The sequence below is a fragment of the Bos taurus genome, chromosome 25 (genome assembly GCF_002263795.3).
Source record: "Bos taurus isolate L1 Dominette 01449 registration number 42190680 breed Hereford chromosome 25, ARS-UCD2.0, whole genome shotgun sequence".
Lineage (NCBI taxonomy): Eukaryota > Metazoa > Chordata > Mammalia > Artiodactyla > Bovidae > Bos > Bos taurus.
In genome coordinates this window covers 37,065,808-37,081,136 of record NC_037352.1, presented here as the reverse complement: position 1 = coordinate 37,081,136, position 15,329 = coordinate 37,065,808, and the positions used below count along the sequence as shown (strand labels likewise).

The 15,329-nt window shown below is 53.0% G+C and overlaps 1 pseudogene; it reads left to right on the top strand.

The window, feature by feature from the left end:
* Window positions 1-15,329, top strand: part of MYH16 (myosin heavy chain 16 pseudogene) — a 44,807-nt pseudogene that overhangs the window by 19,638 nt on the left and 9,840 nt on the right.

Here is a 15,329-nt window from a genome sequence, read left to right as displayed (position 1 = left end):
AGCAAAGAGATCCAACCAGTCAATCCTAAAGGAAATCAGTCCTGAATATTCACTGGAAGGACTGATGTTGAAGCGGAAACTCCAATACTTTGGCCACCTGATGGGAAGAGTTGACTCTTTTGAAAAGACCCTGATGCTGGGAAAGACTGAGGGCAGGAGGAGAAGGGTATGACAGAGGATGAGATGGTTGGATGGCATCACCGACTCAATGGGCATGAGTTTGAGTGAACTCTGGGAGTTGGTGATGGACAGGGAGGCCTGGCGTGCTGCAGTCCTTGGAGTCGCAAAGAGTCTGACATGACTGAGTGACTGAACTGAACTGAACTTCCATTGCAGGGGGCATTGGTTCAATCCCTGGTTGAGGAACTAAGATCCCACATGCCTCGCACCATGGCCAAAAAAAAAAAAAAGAAAGAAAGAAAGAAAAAGAAATAACACTTGTAAAAAGAAGAAAAAAATTCCATCAGCCCAATAAAGCAGTGCTGCAGTCAATGCCACTGCCTCTGGTGCCACAGCATCGGGTGATCCTCTGTGAATTTAGCTTCGGGGAAACGGCAGGCTTAGGACCAAGGTGTCAGGAAAGCTGCTGTTTGACTGGGTATTGGAGCCAAGCTTTTATGATCTCCACAACCATGACGATGCCCATTACTGGCCAAAGGGACTGTGCCGCTGCCCAGAGCGGGCTTGGGGCTGAATTGCAGTGCTCCACCTCAGCCCCTAAGATGAAATGAAGAGGGTTCCGTGTTTGTAGTAATGGGACATCCCAAGTCAAGGGGGGCCTGTGCACTTCCAAGAAGGCTCTAAGAAGGGGCCTGGAGGTGATGAATGTCATACACCATGTAGCAGAAGGAGAGCCCAAAGGTGCTGGCTTCTCATCTGCATCCCTAGGTTCTCCGTGCTCAGGGGAAGGATCTGAAAGGTGCCTTCCTCTGTGCCTCTCCAGCTGGGGCCACCTGGCAAAATGGGAACCAGACATCAGTGTGTGTCCAACGACTTGGGCCCTTGGTGCTGGATGGATGGAGCCCCCCTCCCACCAGGCAATGTGGCAGGGAGCGGGGGTGGAGTTGTGCTTCTCAGCGTCTCAGCAAGGAGAGAACAGATACCTTTGTAGGGAGTTCTTTACGTGGCTCGGGATTCCATGGGTCAAGCTCAATAGCTAAGACTGAAGTAAGATCAGCCATCCTGGGTAGAAGGAGACCCAGGTGTTGGGGAGGCTCAGGGTGACCAGCAAAGCCAGACATTCAAGAGAAGGTCACACTTGGCAGAGAGTAACTGGGGAATCCTGGTGTGTGGGCACAGCTCAGAGATGGGGTGCACCACACAGGCAAACTGCAAATGCCCAAGACGTGGGGCTTCTGGGCCATCCCAGGACTCCAGGCAAGTCATCAGGACAAGAACTGAAGCCCCGGGAGACGCTGCCGAAGATCTGGCTGTGAGGTGGCCCTGGGGTTGAAATGCAACCACTGGCGTCTGCCCCCCTCCAGGTGGGTTACAACATCACGGGCTGGATAGAGAAGAACGAAGACCCCTGAATGAGTCAGTGGTGGGCTCATTCCAAAAGTCGAGCCTGGGGATCCTGGCCCTTCTCTTCAAAGAAGAGGAGGCTCTGGGTATGGCTGCTCCCTCGTATGTCCAGTCTCTCTGTGCTGATGCCCTTTAGTGACCAGGAGAAGAAGAAAGAAGAAAACCAAACTCTTGTATTCAATTATTGTTGAATAAATGAATGAATAATGAATGAATGAATAACAAGTTGCTTGAGATTGTCTATGAATGCTAGTGCAATAAAGTGATGCAGAAGCATCCTGGGAGCTTCCATCAGCTGACTTGATCACAGGGCCCATACCACCTCTAAGGGGAGCAATATTGCTTTGGAGAAGTGGACACCCAAATGCGCTGTGCTTATTTTCTGCTTCCCGCTCTCCTGTCTGAGCCAAATGTCAAGCCCAGGCCTGCCTTGTACCCTGCTGAGGTTCTGTGGCCCCAGGGGAACACCCAACAGGGTCATCACTCAGAGGGACAAGAACTGCAAATATTCTTGGGCTCAGAGGTGTGCTCGCCACCAATATGAATTCCTCTGGATGGTCTGTGGGCTCCTCTGCCCAGGCAGTGGCAGCAGCAAGCGGCCTCGGGCCAGCCCTAAATCACACAGGGCCACAGACCCTCCAGGGCGTACAACACTCCCTGTGAGTTATGCCACAGGCAGCCCGTTCACCCTCTCCTTGGTAGATCTCAATTACCTGGTGTGGAGGGCCCCCCTCAGTAGTCCCCAGACAATCCTTTTTGAAACCAGAGAACACACCTCCTTGTCACAGAGCCTGCCCCTCTGCTGGCCACTGACGTGAAGCAAGCTTCTCTCTCTTCCTTAGCTGGAAGCAAGAAGCAGAAATGAGGGTCCTCCTTCATGACTGTCTTCAGCTACTACAGCGTAAGTAGGTAGGTGCTGCCCCAGAGGCCGCCTGGTGGCCAGTACCCCCAACTCTCCCTTTCACTGGAGACGTGGTCGGGCTGCCAATTCGCAGCTCAGGATAGGATGAGTCCACTTCTATGCCTTTGGTCACCTCTTTCATTCAAGGGGTCTGTTTCCTTCTGCAGAGGCCACAAAAACCACAGACCACAGGGCAGGAAAATCCCTTAGAGATGGTCCAGTCCAACTGCACTGTTTCGGACTGAAAACCCAGGGGATGATGGGACGTGGCCAACATAACAAGCGGAAATACCAATGCCTAAGGTCTTGTGCCAGTGGGTCTTCAGGGCTGGTCACAACTTCCACAAAGTTTGGGCATTACTGGAAATATGTTCCGAAGTGCAGAAATGCAGCCGTTGCATTTAGAGACGTTGCACATAGAATGGTTTCAGTGCTTCACAAGGATCTGGCTTTCCCAAGGCAGAATGGGCCACCCCACTGCATCCCAAGTGGAAGAGGAAGGTTCAGTAGGGAGGTTTAGAATGGGGAGGGATTTGTCCATACAGGCATTACGATTCCTTCTAGAAGCGAGATTCTACAGTGAGCCGGCACTGAATTCAGAGGATCCCTCTTGTAAAACCTGTCACTCTGGGCAAGTCCCTGGACCTCTGAGAGCACTGCTATCTAACAGAACTTTCCACAATAGTGGAATGTTCTCTTCTGTCCAATATGGTGCCGCTGCCCAATATGCTGTCCAGTACGATAGCCACCAACCACATGTGGCTCGTGAGTGCCTGAGAAGTGGCTGGTGTGACCGAAGAACTGAATTGTAATCGTAGTTAAATTAATTAAACTCTAAACAAATACCTCTTCTGAGCACAGGTGTCCTGTCACACCAACACGGAGCTAATGCTTCCTTTCTCTCCACCCCCAGGAGCAGTGGAACAAGCTGATGACCACCCTGCACGGCACCTCCCCACATTCTGTCTGCTGTATCGTCCCCCATGAGTTCAAGAAATCAGGTACCTCACAGGAACATGCCTCCCAGCTGGAAGCTTTCAGGATGTGTGAAGTTGGGGTTCGTGCCACATTAAGTCCACTTGTAGTCACTGGGGTTGACTGGGGCAGGACAGGGCGTTGAAAGAACCTCCAACCTCCATGGATCACCCAAAGAGCACATTCTAACTGCTACTCTGTACAGCTGAGTGCGGCTGGTCTAGCCAGAGTCACACTCAGGAGAGCTTTTGGTCCTTGGCTGAATTGTGGGGGACCTGGGACACCCCCCCCGGGGCAGTGACAGGAGGAGATAGGACATGGATATGCAGGTCAGCGTCCTTGAGGGACAAGAAGTGGCCTCAGATACCCCAGGGTAGTAACTCCCTGTCCTGTTCTCCCTCTTGGCAGGCGCGAAGGCCGCCCACCTGATCATGCACCAGCTGGCTTGCAACAGAATCTTGGAAGGCCTCCGGATTTGTAGGAAGGGCTTCTCAAACAGGCTGCAGTACCGAGTTCACACAGAGGTGAGCGGTGTCTTCCTGATGCCTTGAGCACAGTTCTCGGTGTCCGCAGTTGGCTCCTGATAAACAGTCCCATTGGAGCAGGCACTGTGGGTACCTGATGGACACTGTCTTATTGTCACTACTTCTGTACACAATGACACAACTTTCAGTGGCCAGCACCCCGTTTCTTTGCCTGGGTGCTCTCTCTGGCTGCGAAAGTTGCTTCGCTCTTGGCAGGCTGAAATGATCAGCAATTAATGACCCCCACCCCAGCCCAGGAGCAGCTCTCAACCAAGAGGACTAAGGACAGTTGGCATATAAATACTTCAGCTCCCCAACCTTGGTGATGGGCTAACTCTGAGGCATCTTCTATACTGGCTGTCAGACAGCTGTGTGTTGGTAAATGTTTAACAACAGGGCTCCAAGTTAAAATTTAAAAAGAAAAAGAAACGAAGCCCTGATTTTTAGTATCTACTGATTTCTAAGGTATAAATACTCCCACCATGTGGTAATTTCAAGCTACTAATGTGACATCACTCTATGCGGGGTTGGTAAGAGACGCACAGAAGCTCTTGTGAGCTAGGGGGAGCTGGTCCCGCACACCAGGGTCCCCCAGTAGCATGAAGCCCCAGATGCCTGTGGTGATAACTGACTTGACAACGTGCTTTTTGCTGGCTCCCCTGCCCCACTCCCCAGCTCTGCCACCTCTCAGATAAACTACTTGCACTTGAACCCTGGTCTCAAGTTCTGTTTCTGGGGAGCCCAAACTGAGAACTCCACCTTAGGGGTTCTTTTACTTCCTAACTGTTAGAACACATGGTCACAGATGATGGTGCGGGAAGAGTCACTAGAGGTCATCCTGTCCAAGCCCTCTGAAGTCCCTAACTGAGGAATGACTAAAGGGGGCTGCTGGCAGGTCAGGAAAAGGAGTGGTTCTGCCAGGTGTGGAAGAAAAGATCAGGAAGGAAAGGTTTTGGTGTCTTCTTGCAAGGCCCCTCCCTCTGCCTGCCATGGGCCTCGGCAAACCAAGCCTAACAGCTGACTCAAAGGCCATCTCACAGATGGACAGTGACCGTGCAGGCAGACTTCCTGGGCTGCCAGCTTGGGGAGGATGGGGACTGTCATTGTCTCTCCCAACAGGTACCAAGTGCTGAACCCCGACGTGATTCCTCAGGGGTTCGTGAACAACAGGGAGGCCTCAGAGCTGCTCCTGGGGTCCATCAACCTGGATGTCAATGAATACAAGATTGGACACACCAAGGTAGGGTCTTCTCCCTCAGCCTTGTCCCAGGAAGGTCGGTGGTGACATGTGAATTCCAGCTCAGCTGTGAACCAGTTGCGTCAAACTGCTGAGAGCTTCTGTTTCCTCTTCCGAAAAATTGGGGCTGCTAAATTCAATCTCATAGGATTGGGAGTAGCGTACGTGAGAACTCAGCTCAGACACAGCGGTGTTCAGTCAACAGGAGAACTTTCCTTAGGACTGCATGGGCCCCAGATTTCTAAGAATAAAAGGAGCCAACCTGAATCAAGGTCCTGGATTGGACCAGGGCACCATGGCACGTGTATGGGCAAGGTCTGGGGGTGAAGTGCCGAAGCCCAGCCCACCCACACCGCGAGCTCTGGCCCTGAGCTGGCAGGTGAGTTGGGGTTGACTCAGACTGAGCGAATGCCCGACCCTGACTCACGGGGCCTGTGTCTGCTCCACTTCCTTGCCCTGCAGAATCCTGTTGGGATTGGAAGGGCAAGGCTGAGGGTGGGTGGTGTCCATCGACAGCTGCCCAACCTGCCTGCACCCCGACGTGACAGCCAGGGCGATGTGGGAAGGGCACTGGCTTTGCATCAGGCTCAGCGTGGGCCGCCAAGCAGCCCTGAGTGGGTCGCCTGCCCGTCCAGGTCTCATGGGGGGCGCAGGCAGGTGCAGCTTCTCAGCTGGCTGTGTGGCTGGAACTCCGGGGAAGTTCCAGGTTGCATGTGTGTCCAACACGTACAGAGCACCTCTTGTGTGCCAGGCACGGTGCAGGCTTAGGGATATGCAGGTGGACAGAACGGAGAGCCCCTAATTTCCTGCAGCTTGCTCTGTAGCCAGCGGTGTTGGCGGGATTGTAACACCGTTCTCAAATCTGCCAGCACCGTAAGCTTTGGCCTCCTGCACCATTGAACTAAACTGACTTATGGGAACTTGGTCACAGAACTGCTGAATACCTGAGCCAGAAAGAACCTCGGAGTCTAGCTCCTTCCCCTACACCACCTTTGATGGGTGGGAAACTTAGGAAAGCCTGGAGAAGGTGTGGAGGTCACGTGCCTAATTTCACAGAACTAGGGGGGCCAGAGCAGGCCTCACGCCCCCCAGCTGCAGGTCCTGTGATCAGGCAGGCCGGGGCTGACATCGCCTGTGTCTGACACAGCTGTCTCTGGGCAGGCAGACTGCACCTTGCTTAGTCCAAGGGTTGCATTGGGCACCTCGGGTCCAGGTAAAGGCCCAGGGCTGCCAGGGACAGCTCCGCTCCCTGGGGGCCAGGCCCGCTCTGGCAGCAGGGGCAGAACAAGGGACAGAATGACTCTGCCTGTATGCGGTGTGCCCACCTGTGACTTTGGCTCACGTGGGCTCTGCCCCGCCAGCCACATGCTCACCTCACTGTCCCCAGAGACCAAACCTCAACCACAAGTAACTTGGAAATATCAAGCCCAATGTCTCTACCCTATAATGGCTACTCTGGGGTTTTGGCGGAAAGAGGGCAGGGGGAGAAGCATCCTCTTCCACCTTTTTCCTCTCAGTATCCAAGTGACCACATAGAGGATTCATCTGAGGGGGCTCCAACCCCATATCCAAGCGACTGTGACTGTCCCAAGCCTGCTTTGTGAGGTAGTGAAGAAGAATTGATGCTTTTGAATTGTGGGGTTGGAGAAGACTCTTGACAGTCCCTTGGACAGCAAGGAGATCAAACCGGTCCATCCTAAAGGAAATTAGTCCTGAATATTCATTGGAGGCCTTACAAATAGCTGTGAAAAGAAGAGAAGCGAAAAGCAAAGGAGCAAAGGAAAGATATAAACATCTGAATGCAGAGTTCCAAAGAATAGCAAGAAGAGATAAGAAAGCCTTCTTCAGCAATCAATACAAAGAAATAGAGGAAAACAACAGAATGGGAAAGACTAGGGATCTCTTCAAGAAAATCAGAGATACCAAAGGAACATTTCATGCAAAGATGGGCTCGATAAAGGACAGAAATGGTATGGACCTAACAGAAGCAGAAGCTATTAAGAAGAGATGGCAAGAATACACAGAAGAACAGTAGAAAAAAGATCTTCATGACCCAGATAATCACGATGGTGTGATCACTGACCTAGAGCCAGACATCCTGGAACGTGAAGTCAAGTGGGCCTTAGAAAGCATCACTACGAACAAAGCTAGTGGAGGTGATAGAATTCCAGTTGAGCTATTCCAAATCCTGAAAGATGATGCTGTGAAAGTGCTGCACTCAATATGCCAGCAAATTTGGAAAACTCAGCAGTGGCCACAGGACTGGAAAAGGTCAGTTTTCATTCCAATCCCAAAGAAAGGCAATGCCAAAGAATGCTCAAACTACCGCACAATTGCACTCATCTCACACGCTAGTAAAGTAATGCTCAAAATTCTCCAAGCCAGGCTTCAGCAATATGTGAACCGTGAACTTCCTGATGTTCAAGCTGGTTTTAGAAAGGGCAGAGGAACCAGAGACCAAATTGCCAACATCCGCTGGATCATGGAAAAAGCAAGAGAGTTCCAGAAAAACATCTATTTCTGCTTTATTGACTATGCCAAAGCCTTTGACTGTGTGGATCACAATAAACTGTGGAAAATTCTGAAAGAGATGGGAATACCAGACCACCTGATCTGTCTCTTGAGAAATCTGTATGCAGGTCAGGAAGCAACAGTTAGAACTGGACATGGAACAACAGACTGGTTCCAAATAGGAAAAGGAGTACGTCAAGGCTGTATATTGTCACCCTGTTTATTTAACTTATATGCAGAGTACATCATGAGAAACGCTGGACTGGAAGAAACACAAGCTGGAATCAAGATTGCCGGGAGAAATATCAATAACCTCAGATATGCAGATGACACCACCCTTATGGCAGAAAGTGAAGAGGAACTCAAAAGCCTCTTGATGAAAGTCAAAGTGGAGAGTGAAAAAGTTGGCTTAAAGCTCAACATTCAGAAAATGAAGATCATGGCATCTGGTCCCACCACTTCATGGGAAATAGATGGGGAAGCAGTGGAAACAGTGTCAGACTTTATTTTTCTGGGCTCCAAAATCACTGCAGATGGTGACTGCAGCCATGAAATTAAAAGACGCTTACTCCTTGGAAGGAAAGTTATGACCAACCTAGATAGCATATTCAAAAGCAGAGACATTACTTTGCCAACAAAAGTTCGTCTAGTCAAGGCTATGGTTTTTCCAGTGGTCATGTACGGATGTGAGAGTTGGACTATGAAGAAGGCTGAGAGCCGAAAAATTGACGCTTTTGAACTGTGGTGTTGGAGAAGACTCTTGAGAGTCCCTTGGACTGCAAGGAGATCCAACCAGTCCATTCTGAAGGAGATCAGCCCTGGGATTTCTTTGGAAGGAATGATGTTAAAGCTGAAACTCCAGTACTTTGGCCACCTCATGTAAAGAGTTGACTCATTGGAAAAGACTCTGATGCTGGGAGGGATTGGGGGCAGGAGGAGAAGGGGACGACAGAGGATGAGATGGCTGGATGGCATCACTGACTCGATGGACGTGAGTCTGGGTGAACTCCAGGAGTTGGTGATGGACAGGGAGGCCTGGCGTGCTGCGATTCATGGGGTCACAAAGAGTCGGACATGACTGATCTGATCTGATTCATTGGAAGGATTGATGCTAAAGCTCCAATACTTTGGCCACGTGATGCTAAGAGCCAACTCGTTGGAAAAGACCCTGATGCTGGGAAAGATTGAAGGCGGGAGGAGAAGGGGATGACAGAGGATGGGATGGTTGGATGGCATCACAGACTCAATGGACATGAGTCTGAGCTCCGGGAGTTGGTGGGCAGGGAGGCCTGGCATGCTGCAGTCCATGGGGTCACAAAAATCAGACCCGACTGAGCGACTGAACAACAAAGGAAGGCAGCTTGGTGTCCCACTGCCGAGCAGTCACCTTATACAGCAGCGAGGATCCTAACAGTCTGCCACATTGCACTCAGAGCTTCACAGTCTGCAGAAGCGCTTCCCTCCTGTTACTCCATTTGTATAGTAACCCTCTAGGATTACTCTAGGGGAGGGATCAACACCCCCACTTCCCAGATGAGGCACTGAGGCCCTGAGATGTCAGGGGACGTGTTCCAGGTGACCCAGTTAGTAAGTGCCAGGCCAGGCTGGAGCCCGTAGGAAGGTCCACGACGAGCAAGAGGAAACAGACGCTGGGGCTGGCGTGCTCTGCTGGGCAGGTTTCCAGGCCGATGCCAGCTGTTTCCCAAGGGCCTCAGACGTCGGCACCAGGGTCTCCAAATGCCGAAGGACCCTTCTAAAATATCGTTCTTTGCTTCTGAACTGCCACCCCACATCCACCCCCCAAGCCTCTGCCACTGGTGAGCTGGGCTATTCTCAGATCACTGTGTCTTTCCCCGAGGTGTTCTTCCGAGCGGGCATCCTGGCCAGGCTCGAGGACATGCGGGACGAATGCCCCACCGAGATCATGACCATGTTGCAGCATCGGCTCTGCAGTTTCCTCGTGAGGGTCCAATTCAAGAAGATGCTGGAACGAAGGTAGCACCAAGCGGGTGGGCCCACTGGAGCCTCAGCAGTCACATGGAGCAGCTGGGACCCTGCCCACACACGGTGGTCAGCCCCACCAGTGACACTGGGCAGTGCGGAGGGAGGCTGACAGTGTCTCTGCTGGCCCGAAGAACCCTCAGCAGAAACTTGGTTTCCCACAGTCCTGGAGCTCAGGGGCCTGAAATGAAGGTCTTGGCAGGCAGGCTCCGCCAAGGCCTGCAGAGCAGCCTCTCCTGCCTCTTGCAGTCCTGGGGGCCCAGGCCCCCCTTAGCCCATGGCTGCCCCACTCCAGTCTCTGCCTCCATCCTCACAGGGCTGTCCTCATATGTCTCCCTTCTTTCTCTAAGGACACCAGTCCTCTGAGGCTAGCCACCCCCCACTCCAGGATGGGGGCTTCCCAGGTGGCATTAGTGGTAAAGAACCTGCCTGCCAAAGCAAGAGATGCAAGAGACGCAGGTTTGATCCCTGGGTCAGGAAGATCCCTTGGAGAAGGAAATGGCAACTCATTCCAGTATTCTTGCCTGGAGAATCCCATGGACTGAGGAGCCTGGAGGGCTAGAGACCACGGGGTCACACAGAGTCGGACGCGACTGAAACGACTTAGCGCACACACATGCACTCCAGTCCGACCTCATCTTAACCTCAGTCATTCCATCCGCAAAGACTCTATTTCCAAATATGGTCATAGTCACAGGTTCTGGGAGGCAGGACTCCAGCCTATCTTTTAGGAGGGGACACAGTTCAACTCCTGACACGGACCACCTAATACAAACCTTTCTCTTTACAATTGACAAGTCACTCTCACAGCCTTCTCCTTACTTGATCCAGATAATGACGCTGAGAGAGGGGTGTGGCAGAACAGCAACCCCATTTTACAGATGTGGAAACTGAGATCAGAGGGTGGTTAAGGTACTGGGCCAGAGAAAGTCACAATCAGAACCCAAAAGTCTTCATTCCAAGTCCCTGCCCTCAGAATCGTGTTTTTCAGCCATCTCCCTAAAATGGTAATCTGAGAAAAGCTCTGGCGGCCCTGTGGTGGACTCTGGCTCTTTGTGGTCACAGTATAAGTAATAAAAACAGTAGTGAAGAAATAATAAGAGTAGTGAAGTCCGGAAAGCCACCAGCAGGACCCCTGTGACCCGGCCAAAGGCAGGGACAAAAGTCAGGGGCTAAGTGGTGGGACTCAGTGTCCAGAAGCCCCCACTAGATGACCGTTGAAAGAAGCTGTTAGGGGCCAGGAGGGCTGATTCCAGAGACTGCAGAGATGGGATCTGAAGACTAAATGGATTTCCAGTGAGGGAGTGGAAGGAGGGGCAATGCAGGAGGAAGTGAACTCAGCCCTAAGCTGTCTGACAGGAGCTGGTTCCACTGGGGCAGCCGGTCCCCTATCACCCTCCCCCACAATGCCTGCATTTTAACCCCTGGAACCCTAGATTCTTTTTTGCAGAATGTGCCTGCAGGTCATCCAGAGGAACACATGCAAGTTCCTGCAGCTGCGTTCCTAGGGCTGGTGGAAGCTCTACATCAAGGTGAGGGCCTCGGGGCCTTGGTTCCAGGCACAGGGGCCTCTTGGGGGTGGGAGGCCTCTTAGGGATTAGGGAGGCTGCAGGGACAGTCTGGAAATGAGGGCGCCTTGGAGGAAGAGTGCAGCCTCCTTTCAGACAGGGGTGGATTCCTCCCTGAGAAAAATGATGGTGTGTCCTCCCAACTTTCAACTTATCCCTCAAAATAAAACCCTCTGAGGATGCAGAGAGTGCCCCCCAAATGTGGGCCTGATGCTCAGTGCCTCACCCCTGGGCATGCTGAAGCCCCTTCAACCCCTTCAGTGACGTCCTCGGCTTTAGGAAACCGTGGAATCCCGTCTCTCCTTTACCAGGCTGCTCTGAGGCAGTGAGGGTGAGTGAGTCAGCCGGGTGGTGGGGCTGCAGGTGCCCAAGCAACCAGGCCACTCTCAACCAATGCAGGAGTCCACGAGCCACCTACTACATGCGGGTCAGGTCATGCTGGGGCCTGGCATCCCGCCTGGGGACCCCCTGTTATGAGGAAGCATACCACTGGACACCGGGGACAGGGCTGCTGCACTCAGGAGGCCGGAGGACGGGGTTGTCTTGAGGGGCGGGGTGTTCTGGGCAGCTACGTGGAGGGGTGGACAGGCCACAGGTCATCTCTGGGGGTCCTGAGCCCCCCACAGCTCACGCAGAAGCTTCTTTCTCCTCCCCGTAGGAAAGGACTTTCTGACAATCGGTGCTGACCACAAGTAGAAAGGTGGGGCGGGGGTGAGGGGCGTGGATAGTAATTCTGCATGGCCAGAGGTAGCCATGCCCAGGCCAGCCTGCTGGAGGGCTTGAGATCGCAGAGGGAGCTAAATAAGAATTTCTCAAATTTGGATATCATGGTACTCTCCCCGCCTGTTCTATGTCTGACCCTCTTTCCTTAAATCAATTCCCTTTTTTACTTTGAAATTTTTATTTTAAAAGGAAACTTCACATCCTTACCTGTCTCATCCCAAGCAGGTTGTCCATAAAAACTGAAGATTTAGGAACTTCCTTGGTGGTCTGGTGGTTAAAACTCCATGCTCCTGATGCAGGGGTCACAGGTTCAATCTCTGGTCAAGGAACTAAGATCTTCGCATGCCTTGCATGCATGGCCTAAAACAAAATAAAACAAAACAAAAAAACCCCTGTAGATTTAACAAGAAAGGAGGGTCGCCTTCCAAGAAGCCATGTCCATCCAGGCCATGGGGAATTCTCAGACTTACCTTTGCTTCATTGCCATGTCACCCTTGACCCAGCTACCAAAAATCTCCATCAAATTCCTGTTTGCCCACAGCAGCAGGCTGGGCACACACACATACAGTACATGCTGGGTCTGAGGGATTATCCAGACATGGGGGCGGTCACAAGATGGTGGGAGGAGTGCCCTGGCTCCCCTGAGAACCTTGGGAAGTTGCCCTCTTTTCTCTGATTCCTTTTCCTCGCCCATCAAGTGCAAACACAGTAGGGAGAACAAATGACTTAGTTTCCGTGGGAAGCCAGACTCCCAGCACGATGAGTGGGTTCACTGCTGTGACCCTGCTGGTTTACAGAGGTCCTTCTCTGATTTGACCTTCACAACCACCTCTTGAGACACCCAGTTCTCATATGTATCTTCAGGGTATAAAAGTACATTTGACTGAATTTTGGAGACTTGATCACGGTCCCAAGGCTATCAGTAGAAGACCCTTGACTGGGAGGGGCCCAGTGCCATCTCGACCCTCCCTGCCGTCATGGCCGTGTCTCCTTGACCATCATGGTGTTAGCACTTGAATCATCCATCCGCTTTCCCTGAAAGTGAAGTCACTCAGTCATGTCCGACTTTTTGCGACCCCATGGACTGTAGCCTATCAGGCTCCTCCATCCATGGGATTTTCCAGACAACAGTGCTGGAGTGGATTGCCATTTCCTTCTCCAGGGGATCTTCTGACCCAGGAATCAAACCCGGGTCTCCCGCATTGCAGGCAGACACTTTACCGCCTGAGCTTTACCGCTTTCCCTAAGCTGTCTCTAACATGGTTTCTCCACAGTCTGGAGGCGTTGCTCCAGCTGGGACCCTCATTCAATGTTTGGGAGGCTGAGACCAAGTGAGACCACAGGGATAAAACGATCTTCCCCTTACAGAAGCACCTTCATGATGACCCTTTCCCTTATTTTGCAAAGAAGTGAATTTCAGTAAATTTATACCACAAACTAAAAGTCATCTAGCTGGTCTGGTCTTCTACCCACATGGCCCCTGACCTCATCTCAGGGAGACCCCAGGGGACACCCCCACTTACTGCCTGTGTGCCTTCTGACAACTCCACCCCCTCTGCATGTTGGTTCTCTCAACGCCTGCCTGGCTTGCTTCTCAGCATTGTTAAAAGGAGGAACTGTGGACAACGGAACCAGATTGTTAACACAAAAGTGCTAAACCAATGCTGGGAGTCATTTGGGTGGAGAGGCCCCTCCCCGTGGGTGAATGGAAGCACTGTCACACCCGGGGTCAGAGGACCAGACGGCACAGCCTGGACTTCTCCTAGACCACTCTCCTAACACCTCGAGGTGCACCTGATCACCTGGGATCTTGTTATGATGCAGATTCAGATGAACAGGCCACAGGTGCGGCCTGAGATGTCGCATCCTAGCCGGCTTGCTGGTGATGCTGCTGCGGCTGGTCTGGGACCGCACTCCTGGACGACGCTTGGTCCCGCCCATTGGCAAGGAGCTTGGAGATGGCCCAGCTCTCCATCCAACCCCCAGGACACGTTTGCTTGGGGCCCCAGGCCTGTTTGCATTTGTTGTCCCCTGTAGGTGCTGGGACCCTGCCTTTGGCCAACGCTCTTTCCTCCACCAGGAGCGTGAGAACCTGCTGGTCGTGGAGGAGCGCCTGACCCCAATGATGAAAGCCAAGACAGGGCTGGAGAGCCAGATCTCCAACACGCGAGAGCGGCTGGAGGAGGAGGAGGGCCTGTCAGCCTCATTGAGCACTGATAGGCGCAAGCTGCAGGGGGAGCTGAGCGACCTCAGGCGGGACCTGGAGGGCCTGGGAGACCATGCTGGCCAAGATGGAGAAGGAGAAGCAGGTGGGGAGGCCCCAGGCCTGACTCTAGTCCTCCCAGGGCCAGGGAACCCCCTAGTTGGCTCACCCTGCAGGAGCCACACCCAGCACTGCCCAGCAGTGCTGCCCAGGACTGAGCTGCCAGCCAGATGCAGCTATTTTAACTTAATTCAGCACAATTTCAGAGGCAGCTCCTCGGTCGATCTGGCTGCATTTCGAGGGCTCAGTAGCCATGCACGGCACTTGCTACGATGTCAGACAGCAGTTGACTCAGGGCTGAGGGCTGCTCCCCTCATGGGGACACCTGGGCCTGTCTGGGTCTCCTTGTGCCTGGGTTCCTGGGTGTCTGCCTGGCCCACTGCCCACTCAGCCTCAGCATCCCTGGGGCCCCTCACGGAACACCCCTCTGCACCACCAACCATATCTGCACCCCTCTTCCCAGAAGAAGCAACCCTGTTGTAAGGTGGAGTCACCTTTAGCTGCTCAGTTTCTGCCCAAACAAGCAGTTGCTGCCCCTGCATGCAGCTCCCCAGCTCCTGGTACTGGGTGGCTGGCCCTCAGCCCCAGGCCCCCTTCCAACCTCACATGGGTGGGACCCCCCAGCAAGGGAAGGTGGACCGGGGTGTCTCCAGTGCTGAGGTGCACACGAACCACCAGGACCTCGATAAGACGCACACTCTGGGCCGGCAGGTCTGGTGGGGCCGAGGGGCTGTGTTCCCAACAGTCCCGGGCGATGCCACGGCTGCTGTCCGAGGACCAGGCGTTGAGTAGCCAGGGCCTGACAGTGTCCTCGTTGCCTCCTCACCCCGAGATCCTGACTTGGTTGGGTATTGGCATCTCCAAGGCCCCCAGGTGACCCTGGGGTGCAGCTATGCTGAAGACCTTCTCTTGGAGCATGCACCCCCTCCCCCCTGCCCCCAAAGATATTCCCAGCCTTAAAGTCCCCCACCCCACCTCCAGGCCCTGGATCACAAAGTCTGTTCGCTGACTGGGGACCTCTCCCTTCAAGAAGACTCCATCGCCAAGCTCTGGAAGGAGAAGAGGGAGCTGGAGGAGCTGCATCAGGTAGGTATTGCCTGCC